Below are 23831 nucleotides of genomic sequence, written 5' to 3' on the forward strand. Positions count from 1 at the left end.
GGTTTGGCTTACACGAAGACTCTGTCAGGCTTCCTTGCCGGCTGATCCTACTCATTTGGCGATCGGTGAACGATTTTAAGCTAATTCATATTTTAGACCCCTGGGAAAATTTGAATTTTTCAATCCTGTAAAATGAATGGCTGTATGCATAAAAAGTGAGTTTTTGGTCACATATTGCTAATAGTTTATGACAGCTGAGCTAGATTAGGGTACGTGCGAGTAGATGCGATTCTTTCAGTTGGCGAGGCATCGAAAATATCATAGACTGAGCGTCGTATAACATCCAGCGCTGTGCATTCAAAGAGCATAGAATTAATTTCAACAGCTGTAATTTCTCCGACCCGACATACGTCACTTTGTTTTCCTTTTGTTTTCGGACATTTCTGTCTATAGCTGCGAGTCAGAATCCGATATCGAGATGACGCTAAAAGTATCTGCTGCTGTCCTTCAGTGCAGAAACTATGTGCTTTAGCTGTTTTTTTAAGAGAGTAACGTAAAGAAGAGCTGAATTATGGGAAAAAGAGATCAATTTTTGCGATTGATTTTCCGGTCGCATTCTCTCACACGCTGCATGATCTGACGCGCAGGCGCTCATCTTCGCCTATGACACCTTGGTACAAAGTCGCAGATCTTTTGACACGGGACTTCCTTTCATATTTACGATTTCCGTTTCGCTCTCCCGTGGCGTTACGGGCCAATTCAGTCCGTAAAACACATGTTCATAAGAAATCATATGTATAAGGTTGCAAATTCATTGAAATGCACGCGATCAGTTTATATACGATCATGAAAATTAGATTGCTGAGGGAATGATAATAAACATTCCTATAAAGTCCCTAAAAAAACATTCCTATAAATGGTACGCTGTAGGGAATATTGTAGGCGACAGACGAAGTGGCAGGAAAGAGCCAGGACGCTGCCGGATGTTTTATGAGTCACTGCAGGTATCCTCGGAATTGTCAAATTAATAGCAATGATTGGAGATCAATGCCCTTCATGCAGATTTAATCTGATCACTGCCCCTTCGCTATAGGAATCAAATCACTCCTCCGGAAAGTTCTCAAGCTGAGTTAGAGTAGTTCATTTTACTGTTGAGTAATAAGCAAGATACTGGCGTCGAGTTCTATAAACGCACACATCTAACTACATCCTGGAGACCATCACGCTTATTGATAACATGACAAAGCCACATTTCGTAGAATTAAAAATAGAACGTAACTCAATTTTGAGCAAACATTACAGTTTAGTAATTTGTGACGTGACAACAGTCAAAGAAAATGATGTAACGTATGTATCCTAACGTGAAATACTATATGAGATGGCTCCTCGCACGCTAGATCTGCACTTCAATGACCTGTTGTTGAGCAGTGAGGTGATTTCTGCCCCTCACATCATTGTGGAAACAGGTTCACAACACAGCATGCGCGACTGTCAAATATGAGGTCAACGTGTCCACCTAAATTACAAGCTGTCTGTCGTTTATTTCTACGGTGGATGCTTATATCGGCCTAGTGCTTCGATAACGAAACAGTAAACGGTACCCGCTCTGTGCTAAGTACCGCTAACTAGCATTTGACGTTGGCTGAGAAGCCGACTCGAGATTGCCCTCCTAGTGCAACCCTTCAATTATGGTATCATTTTTCAAGTTTTGACTAATATAAATTAGGTAGACGATGGTACTAGGTCCGGTATTCAAAAGCTGTGGGGCGATAAAAGCACGCGAGCCATTCCATGAGGATAGGAGAAGGCAAAAGCGTGCTTGGTTGCTGTTACTGTGGTTGCATACTTGATCGGAGAATTTTGTTCCATCGTCACTCTTTGGGTAGAGTAGCTCAGTTTCTTCACGTCGAGACGAGCCATTATCAATAAGAGTTAGGTTGTTTAGTTTCCTCGTTTAGGGCTATTAGTACAGCTGTTTAGGCTGCAGTAGGAACGGAAACATACTGGACAAGCTGAAGACGAAACACTCAAAATCAAATAAACAGATCTTAGAAACATGAAAAATATGTCGACATTTTTCCGAGAAAGAGACAGCGAATGAGCACACACACAAAAGGGAAAAAGTGATGTTATTTAGAAGAATAAACTGCACGCGACGTTAAAACCTACATTAGTAGAACAAATCAATATGAAGCTTGATTATCGTTATCAGTGCTAGCAGCTTGCGCAAGAGAGGGAACTTGTCATAGAGTTCGTCAGTTTCACTGGTGCCATCCTGTATTTCAGCCAGTCGATGAAAAGTTACGGATTCACTAGACAAGATGTTTTTTAGGTTAGTGCCTTTGAATAACAGGAGCAGAATCGTTGAACGAGGCAGTTTGTGGGAGGAGGAACTGAAGCCAGGATTTGAAGGCAGGACGAAAATGGGCGTCCAAAGCTGTGAGCGAGAACTGTCCTAGTTAGCAGTACATAAAGTATAAAGCATTTATTCTAAAGATCGATTCTCCTTGAAATACATAAACAGATTTGGAAAATAATATCCTTATGGAATAGGTAAAAGCAAGATTCCCGCAAAAACAATTGTCAGCTATGCTTTCGATGTCTTTTGCATATACTCATACTTAAAATATGAATCCATTACCAAATGTGTAAGCTGAACGGCTTCGTATTCTCTGTGCGCTCGAACTGATCTATACAATTCGAGACCTATAATTAGGTTACGACATTGAGGCAGTCTGCTTAATTACTAGTTGATTTTCACAGCAGATATAGAGCGGAACTGTGGACTATAATAGGCCAAAGTTCCACCAGTTCTTCATTTCACTTCTTAAGCTCTGATTTGATTAGATCGGTGCTCGAAGAAGTAATGCAACATCAAGCAAACATTACATTTGAAATCAGAAACAAGGGATTTTTTTTTTAATTTTTCGATAAAAGTACAGAAGTCTACTTTTGTAGCAAATTATTCTGCTTCCATATAGCACTGAATTTTTTCTGTTTTATAAATCAGCACCATTTACTCTGTTATGACAGCGATAGTAACATCAACAGCGCCAGATACAGACCTAATGGTTTCTTTTACAGACTCATAAAGTGGCTTCATCACTGTCTAAACAGAAACTGCTCTTGGCAAAGCAAAATAACCCTATTTCAGCCGAGGTGTTAGGTATTTAAACGAATTAATGGGATTTATATTAACAGGAATCGTTATAGTTAAATCTAGGATATATCTTTATGGATTTTTATGAGTTAGCAGATACTCAGGAGAGGTAAGTTAGTGTTTTGTTCCGAATCATTAACTATTGAGATGGTTGCTCCACAGTCAATTATGTTATCAGGATATCATTTCAGCTTCTTGAACACCCTCAGTCGGCCTTTGGCATTGAATTAAGATGTATGTCGACAGATGACTTCTAATGAAGTTCAGTCGCTTTTGTTCGTTCATCGAATTCGAACCCAAAGGGTCGAAATTATAATAGTATATGCGGACGATAGTTGGCGAGGGACGCCGTATTTCATCTAACTGGAAAAACAAATCCAAAAGGCGGAAAAGGATTAGAGTCTGGGCCAGCGGAAAATGCTCAATTTTTTTCTTTCTGTAACAACTTTGAAAATGAAAATTGCGGCATAATTTAGGGATAAATGCCGTTATCTTCTATGCTAGATAAATCTGATCTATAAAGAAAAACAATGTGTGCACAGTAAATTAGACAACATTCAGGATTATTATCGAACTTCAATTTGTGACTAATTGTTTTACCTATTTAAAAAATATAGGATTTGAAAGTTAAAGATGCCATGTATATGTAATGCTATTTGTTGGCCAAGCACTGCATAGTTGATTTGCTAAATGGTAGCATTAATTTTTACTAAATCAAACATATACCTATGTGTGGGCGTTCGACTTCAACGCCTCCGTAATAGAAAACAAGAGTTCCGTTTCTATTACTCGTATTAGCAGAGGCTAGGGGGTTTAGTTTTTACTAGAAACGAACGAAAAGCGAATTTAGCCAAACTTTCTCCCAGGTACTATTTACAAACCATAACGTTTTATTAGGGCAAATTGCATCATTGCAAGTGCTGCTGCGTTGATTGTTTAACAGTTGGGTAGTTCACAGACACGAAGGCAAACAAACAAAATGCATTTGGCCCACGCTATACAGTGGTTAAAAGATCTAATATAGATAAGTCAATGTATAACTTCTATCTTGCCCCAAGAAGTACAAATTTCAGCGTTGTGCGCCATGCTTTCCACTTTTGCCCCGTGAGAGCCATTTGGTTGCGCGTACCCTTGCTTGCTCGAATGTCGTGCCGGGGAAGTCAATTTTCGGGCCTGTGCTTGGCCAGTTTGCCAAAGAGTGGGCAATACAGCATCCTGTTACACGATGTGCCTCAAAAAAACTAACTAATACCGCTGCCATATGCTTACCGCGTAACGATAGCCACCGAGATATGGCAACATACGGCACACCCAAGTACCTCAAGATATCCTAGTTCTGTTCGTATTGAGCTTGGCTAGTTTCGTTCAAAACAGATTAGTATGATAAGCTGTTTTAGGAGAGGAGAGCCCCTTGAAGGTGTTCATTAAATGCTCCTAAAATGTATTAATTCGTTCATAGTACAGTCATACACCTTAACTTTCGATGGTCAAATTTTTCACCTTTGCGTTCAATATTAGGCATGTGAACAGATATTCTTAGAAAGAATAGCATCGTGCTTTGTATGTGTTTGAGACGTTAATGGTAAGGTATCCATTTTGTTGGGACCGGGGACTCTTGGTGCAAGTTCTGGGAAGAAGGATATTTCCATTTCATGCTGGGAGGCAGCTATCTGGAGCATGAAGTGGAGGACTTTGGGTAACGTTCGCGTTCTTACATTTCAATACTATACAATATCTTATTAACAAGCGCTGGAGTTACAGTCTATCACTATGTTGCTTGTTAAGGATGCATGGTAGATGACGATCATTTATGGCCTACGATAATTGCTGTATGATAATTATATGTTAAAGTATTAGCTTTAATGTTTTGTTTGCGCGTATGTATTTAGAAAGCAAATTAACTTGGAAATTCATTTTCTGAAAAGCGTATTTTGTTCTAGTCAATTTCAGACTTCTATGCCTCAGTTTCAAAGGTAAGGACATTGACGACCTTCGCCTCTTTTAAAGAGGTGACGCCTTTGAGTACCGATATATATAATGTTGTTTTGTCCTTTTTTTTTTGACTTGTTGCACGTTTATCATAGAAGAACATGCATCAGACAGAATATATTTAAATATCACTATGTTGGTATACAGGGTAAAGCCCTTGCAAGAAAGTTCACGGAACCAATATCATCAGGAACGACGGGGGGGTCCCAGTACCATAATTTCTCAATAAAGTAGGCTAGTACCGAAATGGAATTCTGCCCTTGGGTATCATGCTTTCCATTGAATGAATTTCTCATCAAATATGCTTTGATTAAAATTAATATGTTTACTGTTATTTTTTGTTTGTTTCAAAATATGAACTGTATAACTATGTGCATTTTGTCATTATTAGTTCTTAATCGTTCGATAGTAAAACGTAAGTACATGACGGAGCGTTAGGGTTTTTACATTGAGGTACCGCCTTTAGGTATTACGTTAAAAAATTTAAAAAAACGAACGGGTTCGAATCCAGATTATCATGTGTTTCTACGTTTGGTAGGAACGCTTGTTAACACTGTACTACAAACACAAGGTAAAATCTACGTATTTAACATTGTTTGATCCATGTATTTCGTCGGACGGAAAAATAGCTGCTTTGTCCCTGATTTAGAATTTAAGATTTTTTTTTAAATGTTTATAGCCATCGATTGGTAGAAAACACAGAAGAGTTGGGGCTTAAATGTTAGCTATTGTTCAGTTAATACCAACCGATTTTTTAAGTTGTGTTTAACGCCGCTTTAACACAGCAGTTGACTGAGCTTTTTTTTCTCGAGTATCTGAAAAACGAAAAAAACTGTGATAGTGATGTAAAGAAAGCAAAGTGGAGGCTACTATTTGTTACGTTTCTGATGTAGCATCGGCTAGAGCGACGTCCATCAAGCTTTTCTTTGAGACGAAAAATTTCAGTGTTACTTTCGTCGCCAACTTGTCCTATTCAATGGTTTTGTTTGAAATCAACCAATTTAGCTGGAATGGACGCCGTTTGCCCTAGATCGACCTTGCTGGAAATTGCGGAAACGCGAAACTGATCCTGATATTAAAGTATTCGATTAAGAACGCACAATTATTAAATTTTAGATCTTTTTTTTTTTTATCCTACATAAGTAAGCTTCAAATTTGAAAAAAAAATGGCACCAATAGCAAAGGCTTTTCTTTCAAGAGGCCAAAACCTCTAAGTAAGTTTGCTAGGACGAAAATGACTGTTTCACTAGGAAAATTCTGTGTATTTTAGCTACAGATCGGATGTTCAGCACACCGTGATAAAACAATATTACATAGTCTAAAAGAATTTTCGGTGTTTTTCTTCAAATGTAAAAAAAACTTTGAAATTTTTCGATGAGGTGTTCGTGTGCGTAATAGTTTGCTAGATTTGCTTTTTTTCCATTCAGTAGCTGATTCGTCTTTTTATCTTTCGAACTTCGACTCTCAACATAATACCAATCCGCATCCCAATTCGTGTACAATATGATAAGTATGTTACGAAAATCGTCAGCGGAAATGGAGAGCCTAACAGGCCGTCTATCCTGACTATCTGTTCGTAGGCTAAAGTGTTGTATCCGGCATTAAATATATCTACTGGTGACTTGGAAGATTTTAGATTGTCCCATGCGTTCTATCCTAGTTAGCTAGGATTAAAGAGAAACATTTCGGCTTGCTTGTTTAAAATTAATTTGCGTATATTGCATATCACTGTCTCTTCACAGCGGGGCAATCCTTAATGTCCTCCATGTCCTTACGAGTAACCCTATAAAACATACCCGTAGGGAACTATCACCTGTAGAGTAACCTATGGTCTAGGCTTGGACGCGGGCATAAGCAAACAGGCTCCGTTTCGCGCTACGGGCCAGCCAGCCAGCCAGCCAGCCAGCCATTTGGCTGATGGATTTACTAACGGCGATACCGGACGCAAAACTCGAACAATAGAATAATTATCTCACGTCAATAGTTGTAGGCTGGATGTAATTTGTTTCGAAAAATATTCAACACGCTCGCATGTTGAATTGGTTCGCTAAGTAGAAACAAAGTATCGCATGTTTTTTACTCGTATTCAAATATATAGTATAGTTTTTACTCACGGCGCGCTATTCATTACGATGAACTACTTTAATTTGCCATGTTAACGCATTCTGTTTGTATATATTAGCCAAGCTATTTAAGCTAGTCCCACATGATTCATGTTTATCAAAAGGGAGGAAACCCCAATAACGGCTTTATAGATTTCCTGAAATGCGAACTTCTTATGGTCAAATCCATGTTTGTTTCATGTGGCCTTGTGCCATATTTATAAGATTACACATAAGCAAAGTTGATGCGTGAGGACGCCTATGTCCATATGTATTTCTGGCTTTTGAATTCCAGTATTTTGTTATCTCTCCTAGCGTAAATTGTGTCACCTCAGATGCGGATTCTTTCTTTCTTTCTTTCCGTCTTTTTTATGGACCTCTGATACTACCCGCACATAAAAAATTATTGACTGCTAGTGACAGCATTGGAAATAAGAAATTACGCTTTATCTGAGACTTGGTGCGTTCTGTTTAAGTTCATAAGCACCAGAAAATGACTCGTCGAATACAGCTACCTGTCCAGGCATTTCCTGAATATAGGCATGAACAACTTATCTGGAGACAAGCTAACAATTGTCTTCACCTATGTCTACTCATATGAGTTATTCTTTAGAATATATCTCACTCGTACGTCTCGTAACGTCTCATGTCGTACGATATTGTTACAATGCCAGAGGCTCCGCTAGTGGCGGCACGGTATCATTGCTTTGAATGCAATACGCGTCAAAACCGTCGGACATCTACGGTAATAATTAGGAACTATGCACTACTCTATATGAAGAAAAATCGTTCTACAGTTTACTCTGATCTTCCGTGTAGCTAGGTGGCAATAGTGATTACGTATACCAATCGATTAGGACGCGTCGTCATCGTACATCGTATCTACAAATACTATATGATACACTGAGATAGAGCGATACCTGGTACAGTTCAGGGCTCGATAGACAGAGAGAGAGAGCCTTATTTAACAAAACTCCTGGCTCGAATCCAATAATGCGCGGATTTCAGTTACATTGTTCACCGAGCCCCATATAGGCAAAGATGGTTTACTGTAGTATCAACCGATCTGTATATATATATATATATTTAAAGAATTAATGTCGGTCTTGTTGAGCCGACCGTCGGACATTCATTACAATGGCGTCATGCACACAAAAAACAAACTTAGCTTACTGTACAATTCAGTTCAACGTATATATAAATGACTTCTAAATCCTAGATAATGCAAATTACCATGTCTCAATCTCACTCGAATGAAAATCGCTCTGTTGTCTAAGTAAATGGATGCGTCAAACCAAGTTAAAAAAGGCTCGCAACAGAGTACAGGTGCGCCAGCATCAAATGAAGTCCTTCGTGTCGGGCCTGAACGTTTCAATCCGGGACAAAAGAAAACATGCCAATTTCTTTCAGACGCCGCGACGCCATTTGTATTCTAAAGTCTTCCTTGGATTTTGTTATACTCAAACAGTATCCTAATTAGTGTTTAACCTGTACATCTACTAACCCCCATATGGCGAACGTACGCTTGCAACTACTTGAATATTCTCATTAAGCAGGTATATATTAACAAACCGCATTTTCAACAACAGTAATTCTCATATCTTTCACTTAAGTGTTCTCAGTTTTTACAATTCAGCTCATTCTTATACCGTGCTAAATGACAAATAGGGACGTGTGTGCTATAGCTATTAAAGTAGTTAGGTCGCCTTCTGTTTGTTGTTTGACTCCAAACCGTTATATGGACGTGAATACGTTAGACTGAATTGTTTTAGGCGGCTCATTCTCGCGTTTCGCCTAACAAAGGTGCAACATTGTTAACCCTGTGCCTCTATTCTGCTCTCGTGACATTTTGCCCCCCCTTTGACGCTCGTTAAATTTATATTTTTTAGCTCCATTTACAAAGCTATCCACGGTGTCAGAGTCTGCGAAATGCACATTAATGTGTTCCACATCATTTCATAGTGACCCAACGTAGGAAAAACACTACCTGTAGTATTTTTTCTATTTAAGGATCACATAGCTGGTGACGTCTTTGTGTCAAGAGGGCATGGCACTCTTTCTGCATCTTAATCCGTACATAGGACCTTATATTTGTTCAGTCCATGTAGCCATAGTTGAGGTAGTCATATTGCAAACTGGCAATTACGTTTCACATATACGCACAGATCCATGCTAGGTAATATGCAGCAGTCTCATTATGATCGCCGGGACCGGCCTGTGGCAAGGCCATGTACAAACTCTCAAGGTATAATTGTTGTTCGTTCATTTACATGATAAATTTTTCGTTTTAGTTATTGTGAGCACTTTCCTGATCGTGGTAATTCATTTTAGTGGTAATAAACAACAAAAGTAACCCGTGGATTAAGCTGCTCTATGTATTATATCGATTAATGCTGTCAATATTTCACTTACATTGCGGAAGACTTAAGTTTCCTTTGGTAGTTTCGTTTTTTTTTTTTGTAACTAAACTTCCTATAGGTGATAGAAGTAAAATTTATCTGATTACATTTATTGATCAATTACCAAAACGCACACGCAAACGTTTCTTCCAGAGCAATTATCAATGTATAGTAACAGTTGAATATTCAGCCCATCCATCCGGCGGTAACTTTTATCTGAAAATTTTGTTACGTTATCAAAAGTAAAGATAATTAGGATCAAACACGCTGTACCGTACGGTGACACTTGCTAAGGCCACCTATCCAAATCAGTGTTCACACAGTTTCGCCTTTTAACTGAATTGCATAATATTTATATGTACATATATAAATACTGACGATATGTAAGATCTTAAAGGTTTCAACATCTCATAGAGATGAGTTGTGTTGAAGCGTTTGTTGACGATTATGACTAACGTGCGAACGATCTGCAAGCGCCATTTTCCCTACTGTTTAACCTGAAAATAATTACCACCATCCCAAATTTCAGATATCGTTCCTTACGTCCTTTGGATTTGTATAGTATGATAAAATCTTTTCTTTTTCTTGGAGGTCTTGTCCGGTACTGTGGGACTCTCGCCCACTAAACCCTGGACCCATTCATCAGCTTGGGTATATGTTTGGTATTACTTCGAACAGTACGATAGAATCTGCAACATGGTCTTGTTGTGGGCTGCACAACGGTAAGTGCATTATTTGTCTAGATATTATAGAGAATTTTGCGTATAGATTGCGTCGATCACAGGTGTCAAGTTAGTTAGCCTGGTTTAGTGGGGTCACCAGACAGCGCCGAGAGGTGATTTGCGTACACCTCTGTCACAATAGCCTTCGTTGCACCATGGCACTATGAAATATTTTTTTTTAGGTGCCGATAGCTGAATTAATGCAGACCGATCTGTATTGAAGCCATGTGAAAAATTTTGTTTAGCACTTCAAGGCTATGGAAGTATCCAGTCGTTAGTCTTACACGTAAAGTGTTGGATGACAATCTCTTCTAATTTGTTTATTTGAATCCTTGGCTAGTTCAGGAGTTGAATATTTCCCTTTAACTTTGTTCCATCGTTCCTTTATTATCCATCCATAGTAAGAAAGAGCTAAATTACCCACTAAAAGTTAATGTGTGCTATATAATATCGCAGAGCTGACATGAAGCCAACTGCTTTTGCCATTTCAGTCAAATTGACAAATGTTTCAAACCGAAAGCCAATTTTATATTATTATATATTATAGCAATGTCCATGTTTTGTGGGGTCTTATTAGAAAAGAACATTAACAAAACCTGTCCATCGATGTTGCCGCAACCATTAGGTCGACTTTTCTACGAAGTCAACTGAAAGGAATTGTAAAAACCACGCCCTATAAACGTCGATACGGTATAACACAGTACAAATAGAACCATAAATTGCTCTCTTACTAGTTCATCTTTAGTTTCTCCTGCGCGTCACTGAACTGCCATTCGAAAAGCTTAACTAGTAATACAAGGAACACATGGCCCGGTGAAGTACGTAACGGCCGTGCGTATTAGGGTCGTTGGCGGAAGCTTTGCACGAAATAGTAGTGAGTGAGATCGTGCCATAGTCCACCAGAGTTCCTTTCCAAGTGCGTTCAAGTATTACCGGTGCCGTGGGAAACCGGTTTTGACAGATCTCAGTTTGTGATCAGACTCAATTCCAGGAGGTGTTGGTGTATGGTGAGGGTCTTCATATGGCTAATCGATCAGCTATCGGCTTTACGCTTATGAAATGATGATAAGCCGGCGATTTACTGCGTTTGCAGCAACGCGCTGTTCAGAAAACTTGGCTTGATGCTCATGGTTTTACTGATATGGCTCGCTTTTAATGGGCACAAAATTTGACAGTAGAGAAAATATTGCTCGAAGGTAATAATGTTCGAAGGAGAGCATGGATGTTACGTGGCTACAAGGTGACCGGGTAAACCTTACGGCCTAACTAGCAATATCCAATAAGTTTTGGAGTCGCAACTCCAGAGACGGTTTAGGCAAAAAGTAGGCGAATGACTTTTCAGGCTTAATAACACAATCGTTAATTGCAGAGGACTCACTCATCTAAAACAAATTAATCCGGGGTAACTCGGATAGTGTATGAAACCACGAAAGACTCCCTTACAGCAAAAAGCAAAATGCCGCTTAGCGACGATCTTTGTGGCTGACGTAGTAGCCATCCTGCTCTTTCGCGTACTGGCCGTTTCGAGCAAACGCTTCTGTCCACCTAAACTTCAATGTCTTTGTCCTCAAAATATTAGCTATAAGTTTATTCGCTTTATAGATTCTTTCCGCGTATTGATAAGTTAAAACCTGGCACTAAATGGCAAAAAAATAAGTTTGATATCATAAATACAGAAGGCTAGGAGAACCCAATAGCAGACCCTGTTTTAGGATGAAAGTTCTTCTAATCCATATCGCCTAGCGCCTTTTCCTGAATGCAAAGTTGTCGCGGAGAAGATCAACAACTAAATTTAGGACTTTAATTTTATGACAGTATCTTCTATGAGGTCTGTTAATTTTACAATGATTCGAGCACGTAGTTAAAAAAAAAAATGTAGACCGTAGCAATACGATGGGCGCGAGCAAAAATTTCGCATAAACTAAAACAGATGGCGCTTACCACAGACCAATTCTATTTCTCTTGGTCTTCATTAGTTAATATTGTATACCCCTTCTAAAAGCAAAGTATATAGCGCACACCCGTACGCACTCACATTTCCGAATAGGTTGACCAATGCATAAATTAACTGCTTAGATCTCATTTCAAGTTCCATTAAGGATAAAATAAAGCGTCGGCTTCTTAATGCGCCTTGCGACCCATTAATGGCCATGGAGAACATCTATAGTGAACGTTACAAAAATTGTTAAAAAATACTATTTTGCCCCAAGGTTTGTTGATTGTGGTATTTTCAATGGTTGCTGCAGCGACTTCGCGGGGACTTCATGAGAGATAAAACTCTCGTATGGTTTCAAGGAACGCGGAAAAGCACTGACACGGTATTGTTATCTTATTATCTGATATATAGCGTGCGCTCTTAGTTTTCTGCCCACTATAATATTCCTTTTCCAAACAGGTTTTCAGAGTAAACGACGCACGCTACAACTCACAGTATCGTAACTTTTGTGTTTCCGATTCACGCATGTGTCACCATTTGTTTTATATATATATATATATATGCAACTAAAATAAAAATAATTCAATTTTTATGCTACACTCAGATTCGTGATCATAAAACGAGTTATGGTTCAGAATTAGACTCATCTTGTTTACGACGTAGCTACGTAGGTTACGGACATCTTCCTTTGATCGTTATGTTCAATAGAACGTTTTTCAGCGTCAACTGGCTTCTGATGAATAGATGTCGACCATTTTCGTAAGGTACAACATGTCTTAGGCCAATTCTGTTACAAAAATTAGATCTACGAAATGCTAATTTATCTCTAAGAACAAGGAATATATAACTTTTGCAAATTTTAGGTTTATGCTTAATATAAGCCGGCTCCAAATTGTGGCGAATAATAATAATAAGTTAAAAGGTTTATCCTTAAATTATTTTATACCGAATATTTGAAGTGATCTAAACATTCATTCCTCTCAAGCGTTACATCGCAGTGTGTTGTGTCTAGCATTATGCCCTTCACGAAGTATTCCATCATTTTTAAAGTGTCATTGCAGCTTCATTACGGCTAAATTTGTATGGTCGAGTTATCAAATAGTCATTTTCGGGCTCTTTTATTGGCTCTCAGTGCAATAAGGAACCGAAATTGCACTTGACACAGCAGATAAAAGAGCCAAACATAGTATATCATTTACTTTTAAATATAAGATAAGATAAGAATGAATATCTTTGCAGACGCACCATTCAATCAATTTACGGAAGCTTCAAGGCCACCTCATGGCGGACGACACAATACAGTATTTGATTAGATTAAAAAAAGAGAGAGAGAGAGAGAAAGAAAACAATTTTTTCCATGTCTGGTTAGATGAAAATGTACGTACATACAGCGGTCATAGATACTTGCAGTTAAAAAATTTGAAGCTATTCTTTTTTTTTTTTTTAATAAGTAAACAAAAATTTTGCAGAACTTTGAAAGTTGAAACAAACTGAAAACGAGAAAAAGAAGGTGAGGTGCGTTTTTAGCTCTCTAATTTTGATACCTCAATGGAACCATGGAAACGATCGAACCAAAGGCTCAATTTGACGAGGTCCTTTATAGTCTAGTGCATCTGTCCTAAGATTTGACGATCAGGAAAACGTAGAGACGTGTCGATTACATACAGTAGATGTGACTAAGAACCGAAGCTGCCAGCCGCAGGTCGCGTAATTTAAGCCATTGATGAATTTAAGGCAAGATTATGAATGTGGTGCACGTCCGCAAAAGAAAAAAAACATACATAGAAAACGAGCTTTATCATTTGCTAGTTCTGTGAGAAAAGATCTTATTTATAGTTCGCCTATATTGGAGTAAACACCACGCTTTCTAGTAAAAAAGGTAGTGTTTTAGTGGTCATTTTCAGATTCTGAGAATAGCTTTCGGGTAGGAGGGAGGAATCTTTTTAGGCAATATGCATGTCGTCGGAAATTCTATATGTTTAACTTTCGGAAGTTCTATGTACGCCATTTCAATTTCAGCTACCGTTGTTTTTTCCAACACCTTTCTAAAGCCGATTTTCCAGAGTCTTAGAAGTAGTCAGTGCTGTAAATCTATGTTTTACTCAAGTTCTTAAGAATGTGTTGTTTGGTTTAATATTAGTGCAATGATGAAATTGTAAAACCAGTAGCCCACAAAAGAAACAACTATAATTTTCCTAATCTTAAGAACGATATTTTGGAAATAACGAAACTAGAAGGCTAGGTGTGTGTTTCTGCTGTATATCCCCGCTTTTGCATTCGTTAGTTTTACACTTGGGTAGAAAAAAAAAAAAAAAAAAGGGAAAAAACAATTTTACTGTGTTGTTGAAACTTACTGGATAATATAAGCATTTTATAAGCGATAAAGCCAGATTAATAAAATATTGTTGAATATATGTTCAACGAATGATAACTTTACAATCGTATAATGCCGTTGAATTGATCTGATAGTGCCTGTAACTTTGTCGAACAGATTGTCCCAGACGGATGTATGTGGGTTAAAAATTATGTGAATTTTCGGCACTGGCTTTCCGTTGATGTAAATAAGCTGCAGAAGTAACCCACAAAATTTGCTAAGCATGTGATGATCCTTTGAGCTTCGTGAAAATAGATCATCAACGTTGAAAATGTCGTTGGCTGGCACAAAGCAAGCCGATGTTTGTCTCAGCGTACAATTGTATTCCAATTAAAACAATAATAACGACTTCGCAAATTTATAAGGTTTATAACACTTGACCATAAGTAAGCAATAAATCTTAATTGCTCCGTAAGTTACGAGTCGTTACTGTTAGAAACAACTACGCTCTGCAGGCCAGAGAAGCGCAACAAAATAGATCTACGTGTATTTTGTAGCTCTTAAAGGTATAGGGACGACCATAATTTACGCAGGCCATATAGTGCCAATAATATGGCATCTACCGTATAGCCGGACTTGGTGAAGTCGAACGTCTGAGCGAATCCACTCCTGTCATGTTACCCAAAAGTGGAACCTTTCACAATCATGGATTTTCTACTATGCTCCTAGCCTTGAACCGACTTTGGGTCAGCAGTGGACAACTGTGCTTACCACTGTTGCCTTCACAGTGGCCTGTCGACGGACAAAGTTGGCCTTGCGTCGGTGAGCTACAAAAAAGATGGGTTTTACGCCAATCTGCCTCGCTGCTCGAAATGCAGTGATATGTGTGGTAAGAGGAAAGAAACCGATAGTTAACGAAGCGACACCGATCAATAGTGAAGAATAATAGAAACGTAGTGACGCTTTTTTGGGACCAAATGAATTCCGGTTCGCATTAAATGGATCTGTTAATGATAAATCTAGCGATTTATATAATATATATATTATTTTATTTTTAAAAGCGGTTGCATTGCGCTAATCGATATGTGAGCGAATACGAACTACCATGGGTCGCAGCTGGTGGCTATGCTGCCCATGTGTCTTGAATGATTTGCCTGAATTTTTATGTTTTGCACTACAAATCCTAACAAACGGAACTATACAGTCACAGTTGTGTCAAGGTGTCACACAGGAGACTTCGTCTCGAGTAATTGTACATTTATTGATGAGAAATTGCAGGTTTTTATGAAAACTGATTTTTCCGTAAGCTCAGCGTATCGTATTTGCATGTTATAAACAAACATCAAAATAGCAGAATAGCAAAAATCAATCCTATTGCTTAAAGAAATAAAGATTTTACTTCTGTAATGCAATAAAAGCTCGTGCCTAAAAGCACCTTACAATAGGTCTTCGTTCCAGCTAGCGTTCATTAGCTGAATTGCTAAAAAACCTAAAGGATACGCCAGTTTATGATCGCAGGATAACCTTTACCAAAACTTACTATTAAAATAATTTTTCTGAAATGGATTTTCTTTGAACAAACTGATAGTCTCACAGAATGTACCTACTACACACATGGACAGATGATGAAATTTGCTTAGATAAGACGTAATGCTAAATGTATGAAAGTTCTTTATTCTTGTTAGGCTACGATTAGCTGTAGTCCTAAAATCCACAGGCGCATCGCTACTATTGCAACATTAGCGCAGAAATGGCGTCCAGTGTTCGGGTTAATTTGCAATCCTTCAACTGTAGCTGAATATATTGCTCGCGTTGTCCGTATTCGTGTACTTGCACAAAGGATCCAGGGCCGATCTTTCAATGCTCACACCCGTATTCAAAAGTTCCCGCGGTGAAATCAAAGCAAATACTAAGTTAGGTACCTTTCGAAATGAGCTATTCATACACTGATTCAGTAGGCCTATTGGTGAATGGTTGACATAAGATTAAACGCTCGTTCACGAAACGAAACAGACTATTCCCTGTATTCTATTCCCTGGAAGAATAACTTGTAAATTTTATTTTTATACCGTTTTAACGATGAGCAGATTTATATACAGTGACAACTAAAAATTACAAATGAGTGAAAATAGATGACTCTGATTTTTACAGGTCAGAATCAGAAGACGTCACCAAACAAATATAGGCAGGGTAGCGTGTTTTTCCGACATTAAACTTTACTGCCTGATTTCGGTACTTGGCATAGGCTTACTGTACCTCGACCATTTGGAAAGATCTGACCGATAAGCAAATGCTATAAATATGACTTTATATATATATAAATGTACATGTAGTGCAGCCTAATGTGACGACGGCGGGTTAAGAGAGGCGATCAACATGATTTTACGTATTGGATTTCTCGTATACAGTCACAACAGTGCTAAACTAATAAAACCCAGGTAAAAAGGAGAACGTTCAATTTTGCTTAAACCAAGGATTTTCTTTAAAAATGTACAGCAGATTTTTAACTCATTTTTTCCTTCGAAGCTTCAAGCGAAGAGCATGCGATAATCGAAAACGATTAACTTTCCTTCTAAATACGTTACCTTACCTATACTTTATATCAGAAAATCTATTTTAAGTCTATTTTAACACCGTCAATATCATGAAAGATGCTTGTCTAACTACGCGCCTCTCAAGCAAATGTCAGAATAAGTACGCCTATGGACATCACCGTAGAAATGGCAAAACCCTATTTCGGGCTAAAGCCACACCGAGAGATCAAAAGCGTTAGCTGTTTTTTAGTCAGATTATAAAATGAACATTTGAAGATGGTCGAAGGTTTTTTCCCTATGTATATCGATTTTTTTTTTTGGTAGAAATTTTCTAAGGAAATTTCGAGATTTCATGAAGGTAACTACATCTTAAACGTTTCTTATAACTGAACATTTAACCTGAACGTTATCAGGTTCGAATAGAAATACATTAGTTTTTTTCATGCATGCGCATCTCTGCAATTCTGTAGGAGAAACGTACTATATTGAATAGCTCCCAAACTCTGCATACTTGTATCATAAGAAAGCCAGCCAGCCAGCCAGCCAGCCAGATTCAGTTCATATCAGAGCTGGCCTCATACACGGAGGTATCGTCGAACCGGAAGCACTCAACCGTTAACTATCCACGAATTTGAACCATACGGGCAGACATCTGAGTAGTCTATCCGAATGTGCTTCATTTGATCAACTTTTCCGAAAAATTGAAAGATCCTACGCTACGATTTTGCGCTTTTTTCGAGTTGTCACTTCGTCATGACACCTGTGCCTGGTATCGTGATTTTTGTTCGCACAAGGGTTACGATTTAGAGGTACGACACTTCCTGCATTTGAAATAATCCATCTGTGCTGCTCGTACGAGTATGCAAAAGCATCGAGATCGGTCTTCTGCCGCCGTAGACAAAAGGTCGCTTTGTTCGTGACACTACCCTCACGGTTCACACAGGCATTACACCTCTTTACCCTCTTTTTGTGAGACACCGGCGGCCAACTTTAGGTGAAACGTACTCAGAGCTTTAGGAACTATTCTGGGCAACAGGTAACATGCGAACAGGTAAAGCTCGACCGGGGGGATCACTTCGAGCCAAAAAAAATAGGGAGAAAAATTCATTCTAATGCCGTCAGTGGTGGAACTAGGCTCAGTAACAAAAATAAAGTGTTCTTTTTTTTACAGTTTTTCTAATTGGTAGATTGATGAGCGTTGCTCAGGCAGATCTTTATGTATTGTGCTTAAACTCAATAAAAATTTTATTGAGTTTAGGCAGAATTTCCCCGGTGCGCCTTTTTTGTACTTTATTCTATTGACGAAGTTTAGCTTAGCCTAAGTCGGATTTGGGGCTTGATTACAGGTTTGATGGCGGTGACATAACATATATTTCTGAAATAATATATATAATATAATATAAAAAAAAAAAATAAAGATTAAAAAAACGAAAATTGACTAGCATATTTATAAAAAGTGAATCACGCTTCTGCATAATTTCATTATAGTAGATAGTATAGGACTTATAATTTATAGTATAGATACGTCACTTATAATTTAGTTAGTACCTAATGTCCAATACATTTGATTGGATTGAGCCTTATAAGTTGTATAAGAGAAGCCAAAACCAGCGTATTAAGCAATAAAAAGCCGAATGGATACATGTTTATTGGCAAACCGGTTAATCCGACATTTTGCTAAGGATGCCTCGTAAAAAACCTAGGTAGATCATCATTAACAGGGACGTGCAATACTTCCTAAATATGTTTATGTAATATGTTATTAACGCTATATGTGAGCAGTAAACGGGACAATTGTGCCGTGTACTTTATCAGCCACTAAGATATATTTTGTTTTCGTCTTCGGAGGCTCGTTCAGTTAACGTCGTACCTCTATTTTGATCTGAAATGATTTTCATATACAATGTTTTTATCATGTCCTTATCATGTATATCTTATGCGAAACGATCATTGTTATATTCATATTGTTATATATAATATTTGTTATAACAATTATATTTAATATATACGCAGCATTGGACAGGGCAGTGTATTCCGAGTTCGGGGTAGAGAACAGCATTCTGACAGATTAGAAATAGTGCTTTTATGAGGCCTGCAAATTAGTCGGTCTGTCCATTAACTCCATTCCCAGTGTCCGAACTGTGTTACCTGTAAAAAATACGTAAATCGTAGTATTTCGGGTGGAAGCATTTTTGACAGGGTAAGCACTCTAGTAGCTAGACTTACCGAAGCTAGCTAATGGTGCTCAATGCAAGTTTCAGCAAATGCACCCAGGGGCGCCTTTACTTTTGTTAAAGAAAAATGTCAATAGAACGAAGTTGTGGCATGACAAAATAAAGATGACGATTGAAAGTGATCTCTCATCTCCGAAGTATATCGTAATTGGTTGGCATTTAATAATAATTATCATAATCATTATTATTTAGACACGATTTTGCGTCTTACAAGCGTTTCAAGTTTTACAAGCGATTCTCATCATTGACCTGGTTTGATTTAAATTTGCCGAATCACTATTATAAAAATGCCCTGTCACCCTAAAATTAGCAAAGGTACAGGCTGAGTTGTACGCCGTTGGAGATGGCGAAAATTCCGTTATTTCTCACAGTATGTATGTCAATTATAGATGCCAAAAACTACAAATTATGTCGCGGTATGATCATTGTATTATCATATTGTAATCAAGCCCAAAAATGATGTACATCGCCGGGGGCAATTGATTTCCACCATTTTGTCTACGTATAGCCAAACAAATATAATAAATAAATATATTCGCTGGGAGCTCCGGAAGAGTTAAGTGCTTTTTGACGTCTTCAATAGCGGGTAAGTAATCTATCCAAAGCATATCTTTTCTCTCGGAATATTATTGAACATTTCATTAAGGGTGCTTTTACGTTATATTTATACCGTTTAGTGAAATATAAGTTACCAATATATAGCGTGAAAATAAAGCGACACGACCGAACTAGGTCTTCAGGAGTACGAATGTGCGTTAAGTGCATTTTCAACTTGTTCCGTATTCGGTTTATATAGTACAGATACGTGTCAAGAAACGACATCATCATTGCTGAAGCGGAGAATCCTTGTCATGCTTAAAACTGACAGCGCACTCATGCTACCCATTCCGAACACAAAGCAATAGACAAGAAACACACACAGTGAGACCTGGACAGTAGATCACGGCCTTGGTTTCTACGGCTAGTTGTATAGATGAGCGCTTGTGGAGCCTTGCTAGGCCTAGCTCAGTACGGGTTCAAGTCCTCTGTAAGCGGTAAGGTAACGGGGTGAGTATGAAGCTCATCTATTCTAGCGGTTTCCATAAAAAGCACCACCTCACACAGTAAAATATCATGCACTGGTCCGTGATGGTGATGAAAACCTGTACGTATTCACCCAGAAGAAACGATCTGTGTTGAAGCGCATCGGCTTCTCGTTAATGTTGAACCTACATATAAAAGACATCAAGAAATCGTGCCTGTATGCCGACTTCGTAAACTAAAATTACCGCATGATTTCAAGCCACCAGTGAAGCTTACACTCACCACCAAATGCATTAAGATATAGCTGAAGCCAAATTGTCACCAAAGCCAGCTTGCTTGCGTTTAGGCCAAATTTCTCTATCTGCTGTGACATGCCAAGTCGCTTCCAATCTCAGAATCCTGACGTTAACAACAGACAGGTTCAGTGTATTAATGTGGCGCGCAAGAAAGTATCCGTATCGTACGCAAGCTTCCGATGATGTCCACTATGGATTTGGAAGGTCTCAAGGAAACCGATGTCAGGACAACGTGAAGGGCGTCTGAACAAGATTATCATGAAAGTCGTCACGGGAACAGATGTTGTAGGGCGTGTACTTTTTCATCACCTCCTAATTGGAATCAAAGCGAAAACTTCTGCTTGAAAGCAATCATTGAACCTATAATTTCGGTAATACCCAACAAAGATGTCTCGGTTACGGTGGCAAGGCTATCTAGGTTATCTATTAACTATTTTTGCGCGGCCTATTTGCTCGGTCTCTTCATAATAATATGTCCTAAAATAGTTAGACAAACTTTGTAGCCCTTGAGTGTTGGAAGCACGAACATTTGCCATACCTCCGATCCTCGAAGAATTCTGTATACGGTGCAAGGAGTGCTAATCTTTTTAATGCAGTTCAGTTAAACCGAAAACGAAAGCAGATGTGTGCACAATGAATCAGAGCAGCATGAAAAAAAAACTGATGTATCCAGCAGTTGCAGCCTCATTAATACTGAGAAAGCGTCTTTTTGTAAGACCTTCTATGTACGTTTCCCTCTATCGGGAGCAGGGTCCCTTTATCGGGGCGTCGTGAACCTGGCTTGCTTAATAACGTGAAACTGAACGTATAAACTATTCAACACCAAGTGTTCGAGCCCCAGTGATGGAGCCATTACAAGATGACGCCTCAGGATGACCAACCTCACTTCCGCTTAGAAGCTGTGCGTAATCAAAAACGTTTCTGGCTCATTTGTATTTCCTTTCCAGATGAAATTCGCTTGGCTAGTGGGATACGAACAATGCAGATGTCCTATTACATTTAGATATACATATCGATTTAAGTAAAAACATTGACTGCAAGGAAGTTGCATGTCTTGCTTAGAGCTTTGAAAAATTGAAAGAAAGATGCATGGGCTACGTAGACTGGCAAACATTGCCACTTATGATGTTACCTTGCGATTATGCGTGTTTTGCAAACTTCTGTAATTTATTACAGCTCGATAAGGCTATATAAATGTACAAACTTGTAGTACTAAGTTATTACAAGCGAATTTTGAGGTTGAATGACTTTTCAACTAGTTGGGCCAATGATTTTTTTTAATATGTGTTAGAGGTAATTTCCTTTAGCTTTTCACACACCTACCTTTGCATTTTGATAGCCATTCGTGTTTCTATATGTAATTTCGGCATCTATGGCTTCGCAAAATTAATTGACCGTGGGATATGATCGCCCAACAATTGCCCTTTTTAGTGAACCGAAGCCCCCGTAATCGTACGAGCTAGAATCAAGAGAATAAGTTGGTTGAAGTCAACGTTAGTTATTTCTTTGCTTATTTTACGAAGTAATTAAAGTATGAAGGTAAGCAATGAAGTCAGATTGCCATGTCAACGGTTTAAGGATCTCTTGAAGAATTCGAGGAAGTGGGCTGCATTTATTGTTTCATTTTCGGCGAGTAATCGTAGTAGAACATGCCCCTGATATCTATTGCAAGTACTACCCTCATCCTACGCCCGAACTTATTAGAGGCAGCCACCAAACTTTTAGGGGGACGCCATTCCTTTGTCTCGTCTCTCTCCGGCTGGTGATTGAGATTGATTCATGCCTCGTCTATGGAGATCGTACATTCTACACGGGTTTTTTATCGGTTGAAGTTCCACAGATCCCACGTGGAATACACCACACACATTTCTAACTGTTGACAGGGGACCTATTTTTACTTAGTTTGCGCATTTTCCTTATTCAGATTATAACTATACAACCCTTCACATGTAAAATGCCAGTTTTAGTCGACGGAACCCTTAGACTATAAATTCTGTTCCCTTAAAAATCTTCTCGATTGCATCAATGCGTTTTTGCTTTTCGGGTCCCAATCTCCTCGCTGGTCTTCAGTACTTCAGTCTCCATTCTTGAAACATCCGCACCACTAATTTACCGTGCTTTTGCTTAAAACTCCTGTGCCTAATATTTTCCCCAATCTTCGTTGAATTTCCGTAGCGCTGCGGCTTTCGATGGACAAGGACTTGATTACTAGGCGGTCATTTTCAAGAGTTAAGATTTCTTTCTTTTGAGTTCATTTTTTCTGGCGTAAACTTGCAGTAAACTAAAGCATTTTCTAATTAACTACGCGTACTTCAGAAGTTCTTTAATCTATGAGTGCAATAAACAGATAATGCGTTGGCAGCTTTGGTGTGCGCGTAGTCTACAAGCAGCGCGCCACCCCTGTAACCCTTTCCGAGTAGGAAACTTATTAGGAAAACTTTTTTTTGTCGGAAATTTAGAATTCAATTTGCGTTTTACCTATCAAAATTGATTGTTCGGGGGGTGCATTGACACACGTTACTTTGGTGTAACATGTTTGATAAAACCCGTCAATTAATTATACGCGTTAATTGCGCATTATGGGGTATCTTTAAAATAAGTAACCACGGTCTACTTTGGCACAAGTCTCATGTTTGTATATGAGTAACGGTTACAATTTCAAAATCAGAAGTTGCTGTCTCGGCCTCATTGGGCATTAAGGTCCTTGTAACACTTCTATTCAGTTTTCTGGGATTGTAAATTTTGAAGTTCACTTTGTGTTGAATTTTAGCTTTGCTAAGATTTCGAAGGCATAAAATGTCCAGTGAGGTGCTGAAAGCGCGTTGTACCCATTCAGGTATACTAAATTGTTAAAAAAACCTTTACGAAATTCTTAGATATAGAGAAATCGTCGTCGTAATTTAAAACGCAGATTTTATCCGACCAAGCGGCTTTTATTCGCTAGTATATTTTCTCATGCCTAGACACCTCCTTCACGAGAGGGCACAATTCTGGCAATGAACATTGAATGCCTTGCATAAACAAGAGCGTACGGTTGCATTTTTGGTACAAGTACCGAAACGCGTGTGTAGCCTCTTTAATCCAACCTCAATGAGTACTCAGCTCAATCAGTGCATATTTTTCTACTATTAGTGTTCCACAATGAGAAAAAAATGTATCTATGGACATTGAACCGCTTCGAT

Source organism: Varroa jacobsoni, unplaced genomic scaffold, assembly GCF_002532875.2.
Source record: "Varroa jacobsoni isolate VJ856 unplaced genomic scaffold, vjacob_1.0 scaffold_629, whole genome shotgun sequence".
Taxonomy (NCBI): domain Eukaryota; kingdom Metazoa; phylum Arthropoda; class Arachnida; order Mesostigmata; family Varroidae; genus Varroa; species Varroa jacobsoni.